This window comes from Bubalus bubalis, chromosome 3 (assembly GCF_019923935.1).
Source record: "Bubalus bubalis isolate 160015118507 breed Murrah chromosome 3, NDDB_SH_1, whole genome shotgun sequence".
Taxonomy (NCBI): Eukaryota; Metazoa; Chordata; class Mammalia; order Artiodactyla; family Bovidae; genus Bubalus; species Bubalus bubalis.
The window spans coordinates 72670343-72686792 of record NC_059159.1 but is presented as its reverse complement, the minus strand read 5'-3'; the positions used below and the strand labels follow the sequence as shown (position 1 = coordinate 72686792).

Here is a 16450-nt window from a genome sequence, read left to right as displayed (position 1 = left end):
TAGCTCCCTGTGGTCCCCCTGAGCGCCCGGCGCCTCCCCTGCCTCGGCCGGTTCCCGCACACGGTCCCCGCCAGCCCTGGGTTAGTTCTCGGACGCGCCCGCCAGGGGTCAGCGCAGGCCCGGCGGCGGGCTCCGGCTTCCCACAATGCACCGGGCGCTGAGGTCTGGAGGTGACCGAGCTGCGGCTGCGGCGGCCGAGCCCCGAGGGTTTGCAGGCGGCCTAGGGGCGGGGCGTCAAGGGGGCGGGGCACTATAGGGCGGGGCCAGAGCCGCAGCTGTGGCCTCGGTCGCCCGCCGCTGCGCCTTTCCTGCGGGCAGCGCCCGGGCTCCGGTCGCGTTGCTCCCGGCCTCAGAGACCTGTCCACCTGGCGCTGTAGCAAGGTAGTGGGGGGCTCTTCCGGGCCATCCTATTTTTTCTTGGTGGTGGGGTGGGCTGTGAAATCTTAGCTGTTGCCAACCGGAGAAGCCCTAACGTTGCTAAAATTTAGGGATGGAGCAACCAGTTTCTCTCCGAATAATTTAAAACTCTTGTTTCTGTCCCATTCTCCCGGTGCCCTCCAGTCTCCGCTGGGCTTTGGGAAGCCTGATTTGGGGTGCCCGTGCCAGGGTAATTTCAAACTCTAGGTTCATCTCTCATGCCTTATGTAGGGATGCTAACTAGCGGGTGGGGTTAGAATGCGTGAGAACTTTTTATGGGTGTAGGCTGGTTTCCTCAGATGTGTGCCTATGTAAAAACTCCTGAAAAATTAGATGTACTTGGTGTGAGTAGGGATCCTGAGTCCTCGCTGTTTCAGGGAGTTAGAGGCGTCTGTCTCGTGCCCGCCTCTGCCACCACGTAGCCACCTGGGATGGTAGCAATCCTGGGATCCAAGCCAGTGGGTGCCCTCAAATTCTACACCCCAGGACACTGCTTCCTAACGGCCCATGCCGCCGCACCCCGGAGCTCCTCAACAGCTGACCCTCATTCGGAGATCCCAGCTTTTCAAAAAAGTAAAGTTTGGCAGACACAAAGCACTGGAATATGCGGGCACCTGGGACAGCTTAAGCTTGTTGGAGGTCTGTCGTCCTCAGCCTGTTTCTTGGTCACACTGCGTGGCTCAACCCAGTCGGTCTACTTTTTGTTACCCCAGTGCTCCCCTTGGTAAAAATGCAGATCTGAAGTAATCCCAGTGTGAAACCTGCAAGTCTAAAGTGACTCCACCTTTCCCCACTTCTAAAGGCTTAGAAAAGCACTTTAGTGCCCTGATCCCTAACTTCAGTGCAAAATAAATCATAGTTTTAAAGGTTTATTTTTCTTTAAAACCCTCACCCAGTAAATATCAACTGGTTGATTTTACTTGTGAAATCCAAGCAGTTTCATTTATTGGTTAGTAATAAAGATCGTAACTAGGAAAACGTATCAAAATGAGAAATTCATTCAGATGACCGTAATTAGCCAAGTAGCTGATAACAAAAGGCAGATGGGAAATCAAGTAAGCTTGGGTCTAAAACATTTCTTCCTCTGAGAAGTTTGGATAGATAAACTTTCCTTCTAAAAGTAGAAGGAACACAGATTCCCCTACCCCCTTTTTTAGACTAGACAGACCTCTTAATTTGAGATAATAAAAAATAAGAAAGCTCTTTCAAAGTGCTAGCACCTCACCTGTGTCCACCCAAGGAAAGAAGTTAAGTCTAGGAGTTGTTAGGATTCTAAATCTTTAAATAGAAGTTCTTAATGATCCTTAACACCATGTCTGGGTACGTTCCTCCAGAAGTGTCAGTTCTCCATCAAATATAAAATTATGAATTTCTCATTATGTATAATATTTTCTATTTGGAAAATATTTTCCATATCTAACGTTAACATTTACTTAAAAGCATTGTGCATTTGTGAGTAAAATGGTACAAATCTTTAAAAGGTTAAAAGCAAGGGAAAAAATGGTCTTAGCTAGTCTACATCAGTGATTCTCACCCTGAGGTCCTCAGTTAGTGGCAATAAACCCTAGACATAAAAATCAAAATCTGGGGAAACTTCCCTGGTGGTCCAGTGGTTAAGAATCTACCTTGCAATGTAGGGGAGGCAAGTTTGATCATTGGGGGGGCTAAGATCCTACATGCCTTGGAACAACTAAGCCTGAGCATCACAGCTACTGAACTTACTCGATGCAGCCAAATAAATAAAATTTTCAAATTCAACAATAAAATCAAGTCATTAATAATTAATTAATAATTGCCAACACCTGTAAGAACTAGACTGCACCATTTGAAGCTTAAAAGGAGCTGATTAATGGTGGCTCAGGTGGTAAAGCATCCCCCTACAGTGGAGGAGAGACAGATTCAATCCCTGGGTTGGAAAGATCCCCTGGAGAAGGAAATGGCAACCCACTCCAGTATTCTTGCCTGGGAAATCCCATGGACATAAGGATCCTGGAGGGCTATAGTCCATTGGGTTGCAGACTTAATAACCTCAGATATGCAGATGACACCATCCTTATGGCAGAAAGCAAAGAAGAACTAAAGATGATGAAAGTGAAAGAGGAGAGTGAAAGAGTTGGCTTAAAGCTCAACATTCAGAAAACTAAGATCATGGCAAATAAATAGGGAAACAGTGGGAGACTTTATTTTTGGGGGCTCCAAAATCACTGCAGATGGTGTCTGCTGCCATGAAATTAAAAGACACTTACTCCTTGGAAGGAAAGTTATGACCAAGAATATTAGACAGCATATTAAAAAGCAGAGACATTACTTTGCCAACAAAGGTCCATCTAGTCAAGGCTATGGTTTTTCCAGTAGTCATGTATGGATGTGAGAGTTGGAATATAAAGAAAGCTGAGCGCCAAAGAATTGATGCTTTTGAACTGTGGTGTTGGAGAAGACTCTTGAGAGTCCCTTGGACTGCAAGGAGATCCAACCAGTCCATCCTAAAGGAGATCAGTCCTGAATATTTATTGGAAGGACTGATGTTGAAGCTGGAAACTCCAATACTTTGGCCACCTCATGTGAAGAACTGACTCACTTGAAAAAACCCTGATCCTGGGAAAGATTGAGGGCAGGAAGAGAAGGGGATGACAGAGGATGAGATGGTTGGATGGTATCACCAACTCAGTGGACATGAGTTTGAGTAGGCTGCGCGAGTTGGTGATGGACAAGGAGGCCTGGCGTGCTGCATCCATGGGGTCGCAAAGCGTCAGACATGACTGAGCGACTGAACTGAGCTAAATGCCAGTTCTTTGTTTTCATGCACTGATGAGAAATAGCTTTGGGATGACTTCTTATCAGGCAGTCGTGTCATCATGACTACAAATGTAGAGATCAGAATATTTCTCAGATTCTAGGAAAAGGAAAGCATCTCTCAGAACTGTGCAGACTCGAGGAACTCAAAAGTACCTTGAAAGTACCCTTTGGTTTCCATCCTTCGTGGTGCCAATTTTTAAAAAATGCCCCGTTTCATAGTAATACTAATTATTCTCTAATAGTCATGTAGTATGAGACTACAGAAGCAGTTATTCTGATTAACTCAAGAGTTAATCCTGTGTGAACTATTTCAACTTTCTTACAATAAAAACGCCACCCTGTTTTTATAGTCATCTATTTGTTCAGTTAAACAGCCTGGCACTGTGCTAAGACCGGAAGTGCAGAGATGAGTCTTCTAAACCCCTGACTTTGAGGAGCTGATCTAGTTAGGGAAATCAATTCACAGATGGTTATAATGAAGCATGTGCTTGGCATGGTGATAGATCTCTGCTCCTGGTGCCATGGGCCTCGAATCTAGTCTAGTGGAGCCAGAAAAGTTCTGGAAATGTCAGAAACTAGTGATTAAAGGATGACTGGCTTTAGCTAGGATTGGAGGAAGGGCGCTCTAGTGGAGGGGACAAGCATTAAGAAGACCATGGGGGTGGGACTTCCCTGATATTCCAGTAGCTAAGACGTAGTGCTCCCAGTGCAGGGGCCTAGGGTTTGATGCCTGGTCAGGGAACTAGATCCCACATGCCACGACTAGAGTTTGCATGTCCCAGCTAAAAATACCACGAGCCGCAACTAAGACCTGGTGCAGCCAAATAAATTCGGGGTAGAGTGGCAAGATCGGAGAAGTAGACTGAAGAAAGAAAGGCCTGGCGAGGGTGAAGGGTAAAAACCTAAGTGGGAGGGGCAGGAGCCTGTCTGCTTTAGAGAGTTCACTCTGAATCAGTAGTGGAGGAGGGACTCAAGAGGCCAGGGGGCAGGAAGCTGTAGCAAAAGAAAGAAATGAGGAGAGCTTAGCATCTGCAGAATGCATGGCCCTTTCCAGCTCTGTCATCTGGTACTTTGGTTTTCACAACCACCCTTTGCAGTCAGTAAGGTGAGAGTCACATCTTCATTTTCTTTTCTTTCTTTTTATTTAAAAAAATATTTATTTGGCCATGCTAACTCTTAGTTGCAGCATGCCAATTCTTAGTTGAGGCATGTGGGATCTAGTTCCCCGACCAGGGACTGAACCCAGGCCCTCTGCATTGTGAGCACAGAGTCTTAGCTACTGTAACCACCAGGGAAGTCCCAACATCTTCATTTTCTAAATTCTTACCTCACTGCTTTGTGCCTCATCCCCCCCCCCCTTATAAAAACCTGTATTTTTGTAAAAAATTTTGACCCACTTATTGACCCACAGTATCCACTTTATAGAAATGGATACTGAGGCAGGGTCAGGCTCAGACCCAGGTCTAATGTAGAAAGCAGTACTTATTCCAAACAGCAGGTGGGTCCTTCTCCTCTAGAGAATGAGGCAAGACAACCTTCTGGGCAGATCTGCACCCAGGCAACATCTGCACCTAGGCAACATCTCTCAGCTTGGCAAAAGGACTGCTGTGCCCAGCTCCTTAAGCACTTCCATCTCTGCATTTAAAAGTCCCGTTGAACAAAACAGTGTGGTGGTTCATCAAAACAATAAATGTAGAATTACCATGTGATCCAGCAATTCCACTTCTGGGCATACACCCAAAAGAAGTGAATGCAGGGACTCGGATACTTGTACACTTGTGTTCATGGCAGCATTATTCACCATAGTCAAAAGGTGGAAATGACTCAGGTGTCCATTGATAGAAGAATGGGTAAACAAAATGTGGTCTGTACCTACAGTGAAGCATTATTCAGACTTACAAGGAAGGAAATTCTGACACAGGCTACAACATGGATTAACTTTGAGGACATCATGTTCAGTGCATTAAGCCAATTACAAAAGGGAGAATAGTGTGTAATGCTACTTAGACAGTCAGGCTCATAGAGACAGAAAGTGGAATGGTGGTTGCCAGGACAAGCGGAGTAGGGATAGAAAGTTGCTATTTAATGGGTAGAGAGTTTCAGTTTGGGAAGACATAAACAGTTGTGGCGATGGATGGTGGTATGGCTGCATGCAATGTGAATGTACTTAATGACTCTGAACCGTCCATTTAAAAAAGGATACAGTGATCAATTGTACGTGTATTTTGCAAAAAAATTAAAAAGTCTCATTGAGCAAGTGACTTGCCCAGAGTCACTGAACAAAGCAAAAACATGGCCTCTGCCAGACAGTCATGCCTGGTCATAATAAGGAAGCTCTTTGGGCAAGCAGAGGTGTGATCTGACTTTCTTTTTAAGCAGAAAGAGAAACCAAGTTTTGCATTGTTATCACACTTACTGCGGCAAATTCATAGGACTCCAATCCTTGAAGAAATCTGGGTGCTTAGAACGTGGGGTTTGCTTGCTGGCTTTGTCTAGGTATCAAGGTGGGAAGGCGGTGATAAATGGAGTTTGTTGATTCATTCATTCATTCGATATTGAATATTTGAGAGCTTTCGTTGTATCAAAATCCCTCTCCAGTTTCCAATGTTTCTGTCTAGCAATCATCATCTGCCAGCTTTGTTCTCGGTGCTCTGCCAGTTTCCCTTGGACATAAAGTCCTAAGTTACATAAACCTTCATTGATTCCTGGAAAGGTCAATAGGGAAACAGGTAGAGCTGGAGGGGAGGTGATTTGAGGTGAAGTGGGAGGTGCCAGATGCCTAAGAGAGTTGCGATTCCAATGGAGAAGCCGCCCAGCCCTAGATGAGTCTCCTGAGGTGTGTCCAGGGGCTGCAGATGCAGAAGCAGTGGGTCCAGCTCATGGACCTCGCCCCTGGCATAGGCCAAGTGTGGGTATTGCCTGTGTATTGTTGGTTTACAGTGTTGTGCTAATTTCTGCTATACAGCAAGGTGACTCAGTTACACACACTCAGTTGTGTCCAACTCTTTGTGACCCCATGAACTGTAGCCCACCAGGCTCCTCTGTCCATAGAATTCTCCAGGCAAGAATACTGGAGAGGGTTGCCATTTCCTTCTCCAGGGGATCTTCCCGACCCAAGGATCGAGCCCAGGTCTCCTGGCATTGGCAGGTCAGGTGGATTCTTTGCCATCTCACCCACCAGGGAAGCCCAGTTACACACATATATACATTCTTTTTTTTAATACTCTTTTCCATTATGGTTTACCCCAGGAGATTGGATATAGTTTCCTGTGCTATATAGTAGGAGCTTTTTGTCTATCCATTCTAAATGTAATAGTTTACATCTACTAACCCCACACTCCTAGTTCCTCCTTCTCCCTCCCTGGACCCTTGGCAGCCACGAGTCTGTTCTCTGTGTGTGTGAGTCTGTTTTTGTTCGGCAGTTCGTTTGTGTCATGTTTTCGATTCCACATATAAGTGATATCATCTGGTATTTATCTTTTTCTTTCTGACTTCACTTAATATGATAATCTCTAGGTCCATCTGTGTTGTTGCAAATGGCATCATCTTGTTCTTTTTTTATGGCTGAGTAGTGCTCCGTTGTATCCGTGTACTACATTTTCTTTATCCATTCATCTGTTGGTGGACATTTAGCTTGTTTCCGTGTCTTGGCTATTGTGAATAGCGCTGCTGTGAACACTGGGGTGCATGTCTCTTTTTGAATTACAGTTTTATCTGGGTGTATGCCAAGGAGTGGGGTTGCTGGATCTATATGGTAATTATATTTTTAGTTTTCTGAGGAACCTCCATCCTGTTTTCCATAGTGATTGCACCAACTTACTTTCTCACCGACAGTGTAAGAGGATTTCCTTTTCTCCGCACCCTCTCCTGCATTTGTTATTTGTAGGCTTTTTAATGATGGCCATTCTGACCAGGGTGAGATAGTACCTCATTGTAGTTCTGATTTTCATTTCTTTGTTAGTGAAGTTGAGCATCTTTTCATGTGCCTATTGTGTGCTAAGTCGCTTCAGTAGTGTCTGACTCTTTGCAACCCTATGGACTATAAAGCCTATCGGGCTCCTCTGTCCGTGGGATTCTCCAGGCAAGAATACTGGAGTGGATCAACATGCCCTCCTCCAGGAGATCTTCCCAATCTGGGATCGAACCTGCCTCTCTCACGTTTCCTGCACTGGGAGGCGGGTTAGCGCCACCTGGGAAGCCCATTGGTCATCTATATTTCTTCTTTGGAGAAATGTCTGTTAAGGTCTTCTGCTCATTTCTGGTGGATGGTTTGTCTTCTTGGTTGAGTTCTATGAACTCTTTGTATACTTTGGAAATTAAGCCCTTGTCAGTCATGTTATTTAGAAATATTTTGTCTTATTCTATAGGTTCTCTTTTCTTTTATGGTTTTCTTTGCTGTGCAGAAGCTTGTAAATTTGATTAGGTCCCATTTGTTTATCTTTTCTTTTATTACTATTGCCTTGGCCTTGGGAGACTAACCTGAGAAAACAGTGGTACAATTTTTGTTAGAGAATGTTTTGCCTGTGCTCTCTTTTAGAAGTTTTATAGTATCATGTCTTATGTTGAAGTCTTCAAGCCATTTTGAGTTTGTTTTTTGTATGGTTTGAGGGTGTGTTCTAACGTCACTGGCTTATATACAGATGTCCAGTTTTCCAACACACTTGCTGAAGAGACTTTTTCCCATTTTATATTCTTGCCTCCTTTGTGGAAGATTAATTGACTGTAGGTGTGTGAGCTTATTTCTGGGTTCTCTATTCTGTTCCATTGATCTGTATGTCTGTTTTTTTTTAACCAGTTCTGTACTGTTTTGATTACTGTAGCTTTGTAGTATTGTCTGAAGTCTGGGAGAGTTATGCCTCTTGCTTTGTTTGTCAGGATTTGCTTTGGCAGTTCTGGGTCTTTTATAGTACCATGTAAAATTTTAGATTATTTGCTTTAGTTCTGTGAAAAATATCATGGGTAATTTGATAGAAATCACATTAAATCTGTAAATTGCTTTGAGTAGCATTGCCATTTTAACAATATTAATCCTTCCAGAACAAGAGCATCATATATCTTTCCATTTCTTTGAATTCTCTTTAATTTCTTTTATTAATGTTTTCAAGTTCTCAGTGTATATGTCTTTCACCTCCTTGGTCAGGTTTAGTCCTGGGTATTTTATTTTGGTGAGAGTTTAAAAGGTCTTGCTTTTTTTACATTCCCTTTCTGATATTCCATTGTTAGTATAAAGAAATGCAACTGATTTCTGAATGTTATTCTTGTGTCCTGCTACTTAGCCTAATTCATTTATTAGCTCTTGTAGTTTTGTGTGGAGTCTTTAGGGTTTTCTCTATATAGTATGGTGCTGCCTGGAGTTTTAATGCCTGCATGGAGGACTGGAGTGATGCCCACAGCAGAAATCCCAAAAAGGTAGATCAAAAAAGCAATACATGGAGACAGGCAGTGGTACAAAAAAAGAGAGTGATGTGGAAGACAGTGAAATCTGGAAAAAAGCCCAACCTTTATGGACTGACATCCTCATTTTGTGCCCCAAAGGATAAGGCCCGGTTGGCTATTCATCACTATGTGCATAAATGTGACTACAGCCTATTAAAATATCCAGAGTATTTGGTTCTATCTGCTTCCAGGAGATTTGAGGTTTGAATACAAGGTAAAGCATAACTTTATTTATTTGTTAGAGGTTTTTTCCTTTTATTTTGTCTATTTTTTTCTGTTTGAGGGCTCTCTCTGGTTTCGGAGAGCAGGGCTACTCTCTAGCTACGGTGCTTGGGTTTCTCACTGCGGGTTTCTCATGCTGCTCAGCGCGGGCTCCAGGGCACGTGGGCTTCAGTAGCTGCGGCTTGCAGGGTTTAGAGCTCAGGCTCAGTAGCTGTGGTGCACGGGCTTAATTGTCCTGAGGCATGTGGGAGCTTCCCAGGTCAGGGATCAAACTGGTGTCCCCTGCATTCCAAAGCACATTCTTAACCACTGGCCCACCAGGTTAGCCCAACGCATAACTTTAAAAATAAGGCTCTGGGATAGTTTAGTAAAACAAGCACTAGATTTGTAATGATGTGGGGAGGAAGGGCACATCAGAAGAGGCAGGGAGCCTGGCCTGTAGGAGACACACTGTCTATCAGAGCCTTTTTTCAAAATATAAAACAAAAATGGCCCTAGCGGCAGGGTGGACGTAGGTCCTACTGGGCATCTGAGATAAGATACTTTGGCACAGTGTTTGGTTTTACGTTTCTTGGAAGTCATGATGTAAAGGAAAGAGGTATGGTTACATCATTTTATTATTCTGTCAAGATAAAGTATACAGATTCCACTCTAGAGGAGAGCTTTTTTCTCCCTGGAACTAAACTCGGGGAAAGATTTACCTCATGGGTTCCCTGAAATACAGTCTCGAAGCTGTGGACAATATCTTCAATAAAATGTTTTGTGGTTAGCTCTGAAGATGTCATGCAGATGAATGGATTTTACCTTTGGTAGAAACCATCTGGAGTCAGCACTGAGCATGGAAAGTATTTTTCTGTTATGATGCTGTAGCGGTGGGATTCCCGGACAGTCACTTTCAGGAAGTTCCCTAAGGATGAGTCATCAGAGGGACCTGGAGCAGAGGGGGCTGAATTGGACACCTGAGCAGGAAAACATCTGATTGTCCTTTGAGCTTGGTCATTTGTACTGTTCTCACAAGGTAGACGATCTCTTGGCAGGAAACCAGAGCTAAGTGGTCCAACAGGCATTTAAGCTTTGAAAGAAGAATAGAATGAGTCCTGTGCTAATCTTGACACAAGATGGCAGGCTCTGGAGATCGTCATTCCTGCTGCTGGTCAACTACCAAGCCCTCAAACACTAAACAGGAGGTTGTGCTGTGGTGGAAGGGCATGGTCCTTGAAGTCAGATAAAGCTGCTTCAAATCCTAGCTCTGCTGCTTGCTGGCTATGTGATTTCACAAACTCCTTAATTTTTCTGCTCTTCAATGGGATATTAATATCTCCCTTGTATGAGTCATTTTACTGATCAGAGATAAGATATATAAACAGTCATAAGCAACGATAATGCTGCTGCTGCTGCTAAGTCACTTCGGTCGTGTCCGACCTGTGTGACTCCATAGATGGCAGCCCACCAGGCTCCCCCGTCCCTGGGATTCTCTAGGCGAGAACACTGGAGTGGGTTGCCATTTCCTTCTCCAATGCATGAAAGTGAAAAGTGAAAGTGAAGTCGCTCAGTTGTGTCCAACTCTTCGAGACCCCATGGACTGCAGCCTACCAGGCTCCTCTGTCCATGGGATTTTCCAGGCACGAGTACTGGAGTGGGTTGCCATTGAAGCAACGATAATAGTAGTAAGCAATTTTGTCAGTTATTATTATGTTTACTATCAAGATATCCGATGTCATGTTTATTCCAACTTAAAAATCCATAGTATCATTCAGGTTTTTCCAATTTATTCAAATAATGACTGCCCCTACCTTCCCCCCTTTTAAAAAAACTATTTATTTCTTCAGGGCCCTCGAGCTGTCTCTTAGTTGTACTGTGTGGGTTCAGTAGTTGTGGTGTGTGGGATCTCAGTTCCCCAAGCAGGGATCAAACCCATGTCCCCTGCGTTATGGGGCAAATTCCTAACCCCTGGATCACCAGGGAGGTACATCCCAAACTTTCAGCAGAGGTACCTCTTGTCTATCAGTTCAGTTGCTCAGTCGTGTCTGACTCTTTGAGACCCCATGGACGGCAGCACACCAGGCTTCCCTGTCCATCACCAATTCCCAGAGTGTGCTCAAACTCATGTCCATCGAGTCGGTGATGCCATCCAGCCATCTCACCTCTGTTGTCCCCTTCTCCTCCCGCCCTCAATCTTCCCCAGCATCAGGGTCTTTTCTGGTGAGTCAGTTCTTCCAATCAGCTGGCCAAAGTAGTGGAGTTTCAGTTTCAGAATCAGGCCTTCCAATGAATATTCATTCAGGACTGATTTCCTTTAGGATAGACTGGTTTACTCTCCTTGCAGTCCAAGGGACTCTGAAGAGTCTTCTCCAATACCACAGTTCAAAAGCATCAATTCTTTGGTACTCAGCTTTCTTTATGGTCCAAATCTCACATCCATACATGACTACTAGAAAAATCATAGCTTTGATTAGACGGACCTTTGTTGGCAAAGTAATGTCTCTGCTTTTTAATATGCTGCCTAGGTTTATCATAGCTTTTCTTCCAAGGAGTAAGTGTCTTTTAATTTCATGGCTGCAGTCACCATCTGCAGTGATTTTTGGAGCCCAGGAAAATAAAGTTTGTCACTATTTTCATTGTTTCCCCATCTGTTTTCCATGAAATGATGGGACCAGATCCCATGATCTTCATTTTTTCAATGTTGAGTTTTAAGCCAGCTTTTTCATTCTCCTCATTAAGAGGCTCTTCAGTTCCTCTTTAATTCCTGCCATAAGGGTGGCGTCATCTGCATGTCTGAGGTTATTGGTATTTCTCCCAGCAATCTTGATTCTAGCTTGTGCTTCATCCAGGCCGGCATTTCGAATGATGTACTCTGCATATAAGTTAAATAAGCAGGGTGACAGTATACAGCCTTGACGAACTCCTTTCCTGATTTGGAACCAGTTTGTTGTTCCATGTCCAATTCTAACTGTTGCTTCTTGACCTGCATACAGATTTCTCAGGAGGCAGGTCAGGTGGTCTGGTATTCCCATCTCTTGGAAAATTTTCCATAGTTTGTTGTGATCCACACAATCAAAGGCTTTGGCATAGTCAATAAAGCAGAAATAGATGTTTTTCTGGAACTCTCTTGCTTTTTCTATGATCCAATGGTTATCTGTGTCATTAAGATCTTTTTTGTATAGTTCTTATGTATATTCTTGCTACCTCTTCTTAATATCTTGTGCTTATGTTAGGTCCATACCATTTCTTTTTTTTTTAATTTAAATTTATTTATTTTAATTGGTGGCTAATTACTTTACAATATTGTATTGGTTTTGCCATACATCAACATGAATCTGCCACGGGTGTACATGTGTTCCCCATCCTGAACCCCCCTCCCACCTCCATACCATTTCTGTTCTTTATTGTGCCCATCTTTGCATGAAATGTTCCCTTGGTATCTAATTTTCTTGAACAGATCTCTAGTCTTTCCCATTCTATTGTTTTTCTCTATTTCTTTGCATTTATCACTGAGGAAGGCTTTCTTATCTCTCCTTGCTGTTCTTTGGAACTCTGCATTCAAACAAGTATATCTTTCCTTTTCTCCTTTGTCTGTGAGATTAGATTAGATTAGATTAACTCTTGTCTGTAGTAACTGACAATAATGATGTTTACCTCTTTTTTAAGTTTCCTCTTTTTTTAAAAAAAAATTATTTTTGGCTGTGCAGGGTCTTCATTGTTGTGCAGGCTTTTTCTAGTTGCAGAGAGTGGGGGCTACTCTCTAGTTGAAACAGCTTCTTATTGTGGGGGCTTCTCTTGTTGCAGGAGTACCAGCTCCAGAGCACAGGCTGGATAGTTGTGGCGCGCGGGCTGAGTTTCTCCCCAGCATGAGGAATCTTCCTGGATTCCCGGAGCCACCAGGGAAGCGCTCGTGTTTACCTCTGAGCAGGCATTATGCTGAATGCTCTACAGACATTATTTTATTTATTCTTCACAGCGACTCTCTGCAGTACCTATCACCTGTCACCTGTAGGTGCTCAACGAACGTTATCCACTAGTATTACTGGTATCAATTTTAATAATAAACTGATGATGTAAAAGAGAAGAGGACATCTTTGCCATGGGAACTGGTACCTTTAATGCACAGGGCAAATCTGGCCCATCGCCTGCTTTTGTACCGTTGGTGGGCTAAGCATGGGTTTTACATACTTAAATGGTTGAAAAAAATTAAAATAAGAATACTATTTCATGATAAGGACTTCCGTCCTGGTCCAGTGGTTACAACTTTGCCTTCCAGTGTGCTGGAGTGCAGGTTCCATCCCTGGGTGGGGCGCTAAGATCCCACATCCCTTGTGGCCAAAAAACCAAAAAAAAAAAAAAAAAAAGTAAAACAGAAGCAAGATTGTAGCAAATTACAATTAAGACTTTAAAAATGGTCCACATCTAAAAATCTACATCTAAAGTCCACATCTTTAAAAATAAATAAATGAGAGCTTCCCTGGTGGCTGGTAAAGAATCCGCCTGCCAGTGCAGGAGACACTTTGATCCCTGGTCCGGGAAGATCCCACATGCCTCGGGGCAGCTAAGCCTGTGCACCCCAAGTGCAGAGCCTGGGCGCCAGAGCCGGCGCTCTGCAACGAGAGAAGCCTGCGCACCGCGACGGAGAGAAGCCTGCGCACCGAGACGAAGAGTAGCCCCCGCTCACCGCAACTAGAGAAAAGCCCCTGCAGCAACAAAGACCCAGCACAGCCAAAAATAATTGCATATGAATACAGAAATGAATGATTTTTTTTTAAAGAATAATATTTCATGAGAAAATTATATGAAAGTCAAATTTCACTGTCCGTAAATGAAGTTTTATTGGAACACAGCCAGGCCCTTTGGTTTACCCATTGTCTATATCCGCTTTGCTGCAGGAGCATCAGAATCGAGGACCTGTGACCCAACCAAAGCTGAAACTATTTACCCTGTGGCCCTTTACAGGAAGGGCCCTTTTCTGACCCCTGATTTAGAGCAAGACCTCCAGAGGCAGTTTTGGTGGAGAAGCTCAGTCAACCTCAGTATAAGCCAGACTGCCCGGGGTGAACATTAAGAAGGGGGATCTAGGAGCAAAATTCCCATCCGCCTCATATTTGAACAGGGGACAAAGGGACTACTGTTCTGTTCCGGTGCCAGCATGGACGGGTGGAGGAGGGAAAAGAGGGCTTGGGTCAAGCCTTCTGTATACAAGTTCTAATCAGGAGCTGGAACTTTGTGAAGGAGCTAAGAAATCTGGGATCTGTGAGCTGTTCATTTTTATGCTTTTTGCTGTTTGCTTTTTGTTTTGTATTTGTTTGCTTTTCCCTTTGTGCTTAGGGAAAATTCTTTTTCAACAATTCTAATCTTATCTAATCTAAGCCAAGGGAAAAAATGATTGATTCACACCTGGGCTGGGATAAAGTTCAAACTTCTTAACTGCTCTTAAAACCAGCCCAGACGCTGGTCCCTTCTCACTTGCGCAGGCTCATCTTCTGACCTCTCCCCACACCCTGCGTTCCGTAATGCAGCCTACAGCCCCAGAAGTAAGCCTGTTCCTTGTCTCATTTTTTTTCTTTTTTCTTTTTTAATGTTCTGCTATTCCCTCTGCTTCCCACTCTTCCACACCTTCCCTGACTGGAGAAATCCTCATCCTTCGAGACTCCACTGAAACGTCACCTCCTCCAGGAAGCCTTCCTGGCTCTGCCCATCCTGGAAGAGATGATAACATCCACCTTTTGGCCTCCTTTGCCTCCTATCACAGCACCTGTCACTCTGTATTGGCATTGTTCCCGAGTCTGTGCCTCCTTCAAGGTTAGGAATGGTGTGATCTTAGTTTTTCACCTTGCTTCTAGCACGTGGTAACTTAGACGTGTGAAAGCTGAGGAGAGTCAGAGTGCTCTGAAGGGCCAGAAGGTGAGAACTTTCCAGCTTAAGAACCTGGAAATGTTAGGTCAGAAATGGGGTAGATAGGGACTTCCCTGGTGGTCCAGTGGTTAAGAAGCTCTCTTGCATTGCAGGGGGTACAGGTTCAATCCCTGGTCAGGGAACTAAGATCCTACCTCCCACAGGGCAACTAAGCCCGCATGCCATAACTAAGGAGTCTGCGTGCTGCAACGAGAGATCCCACATGCCACAACGAAGACCCAATGAAGCCGAATACATAAACAAATATTAAAAAAAATAAGAAAAACAAATGTGGCAGAAATGAAAACCAGGCAAGGAAGACCTTGAAGAGCAAAGTGCTGCCTGTTTTGTTTTGTTTTGGTTTGGTTTTGTTTTTTCTTTATAAAGAATATTGAATAATTTAGTAGGAAATCACCTCAACTCTAAAAATCCAAAAAACCAAAACACTATTCAGAGTGTTTACATCATACCTCTCTGAAGACAGAGGTAATTGTGATTCAGAAAAGACATTTCAGGAGGTCCTGAGACAAATATGGTCCAAAAACTTTGTTGAGATGGAACTAAATATAAGGATAAAAGTTGAAACTGTAAATGACTAATGTGATTCGTAGAGGAGGCCTTCAAATACAGTTATCTCACATGAGCTCTTATCATTCTCAACTGAAACTTTTGTCTTGATACTGGAAAGGACCTTATCTAGTGGCCTCCTGGTATTTGGTATTTGTTCAACCCAGTGGTTGTATCTGGTCTTAACAGCATTGTTCCGGTCACTTCGATCTCTTAATTAGATGGTCACTGAGATCTCAAGACCTTTATTTTGCAAGCACAGTTTGAATTTTGTGTTTTAGACCCAGATTCATTATCATATTCCAGCCTGCTGAATCTTATCGGCCACTCCAGACTCTGTCGTGTCATTTTGTGAGAATTGCCTGTGGTTTCTCTCCACCAGATTGGGCGGTTTACTCTGCAGAAAAGCTGCGGATCCTATCAGCAAACTGAAAAGTTCCTCTTTTAGGTCAGTGATGAAAGCTGTCCCAGTACACCCTAACATTTTTAATGTATGAAAGAGGCCATTTATAAGTCAGTTGCCTCAGTATAAGCCAATACTCACTTTCAGATTCCATCCTTTCCTTGATGTACCCAATGTGGGGGAAACCACTCCATTGTTTGGTATTTGTTTGGTCACCAAGTCGTGTCTGACTTTTGGCGATCCCATAGATTGCAGCTTACCAGGCTCACCTGGCCTCCACTATCCCCTGGAGTTTACTCAAACCCCTGTCCATCGAGTCGGTGATGCCATCCAACCATCTCATCCTCTGTCGTCCCCTTCTCCTGCCTTTAACCTTTCCCATTATCAGGGTCTTTTCCAATGAGTCAGCTCTTTGCATCAGGTGGCCATAGTATTGGAGCTTCAGCATCAGTCCTTCCAATGAATACTCAGGGTTGATTACCTTTAGGATTGACTGGTTGTGTCTCTTTAGAGTCCAAGGGACTCTCAAGAGTCTACTCTAGCACCACAATTTGAAAACATCAATTCTTCAGCACTCAGCCTTCTTTATTCTTCATAAAGGTCTAAACCTTTATGCTGCTAAACCCAACTCTCACATCCATACATGACAGCTGGAAAAACCATAGCTTTGACTATGTGGACCTTTGTTGGCAAAGTGATGTCTCTACTTTTTAATACACTGTCTAG

The 16450-nt window shown here is 43.7% G+C and overlaps 1 protein-coding gene across 2 annotated transcripts in view; it reads left to right on the top strand.

Annotated features, from left to right (window-relative positions):
* The first annotated feature begins 235 nt into the window (after nt 1-235).
* The window catches only part of EXTL3 (exostosin like glycosyltransferase 3), a 126726-nt gene continuing 110511 nt past the window's right edge, over nt 236-16450 (top strand). The window contains exon 1 of one of the 2 annotated variants that reach the window (XM_006064294.4): nt 236-381. The gene's annotated coding sequence lies outside the window, so the exon portion shown is untranslated. The remainder of the gene's footprint in view (nt 382-16450) is intronic. The other variant, XM_006064297.4, reaches the window with a different exon arrangement.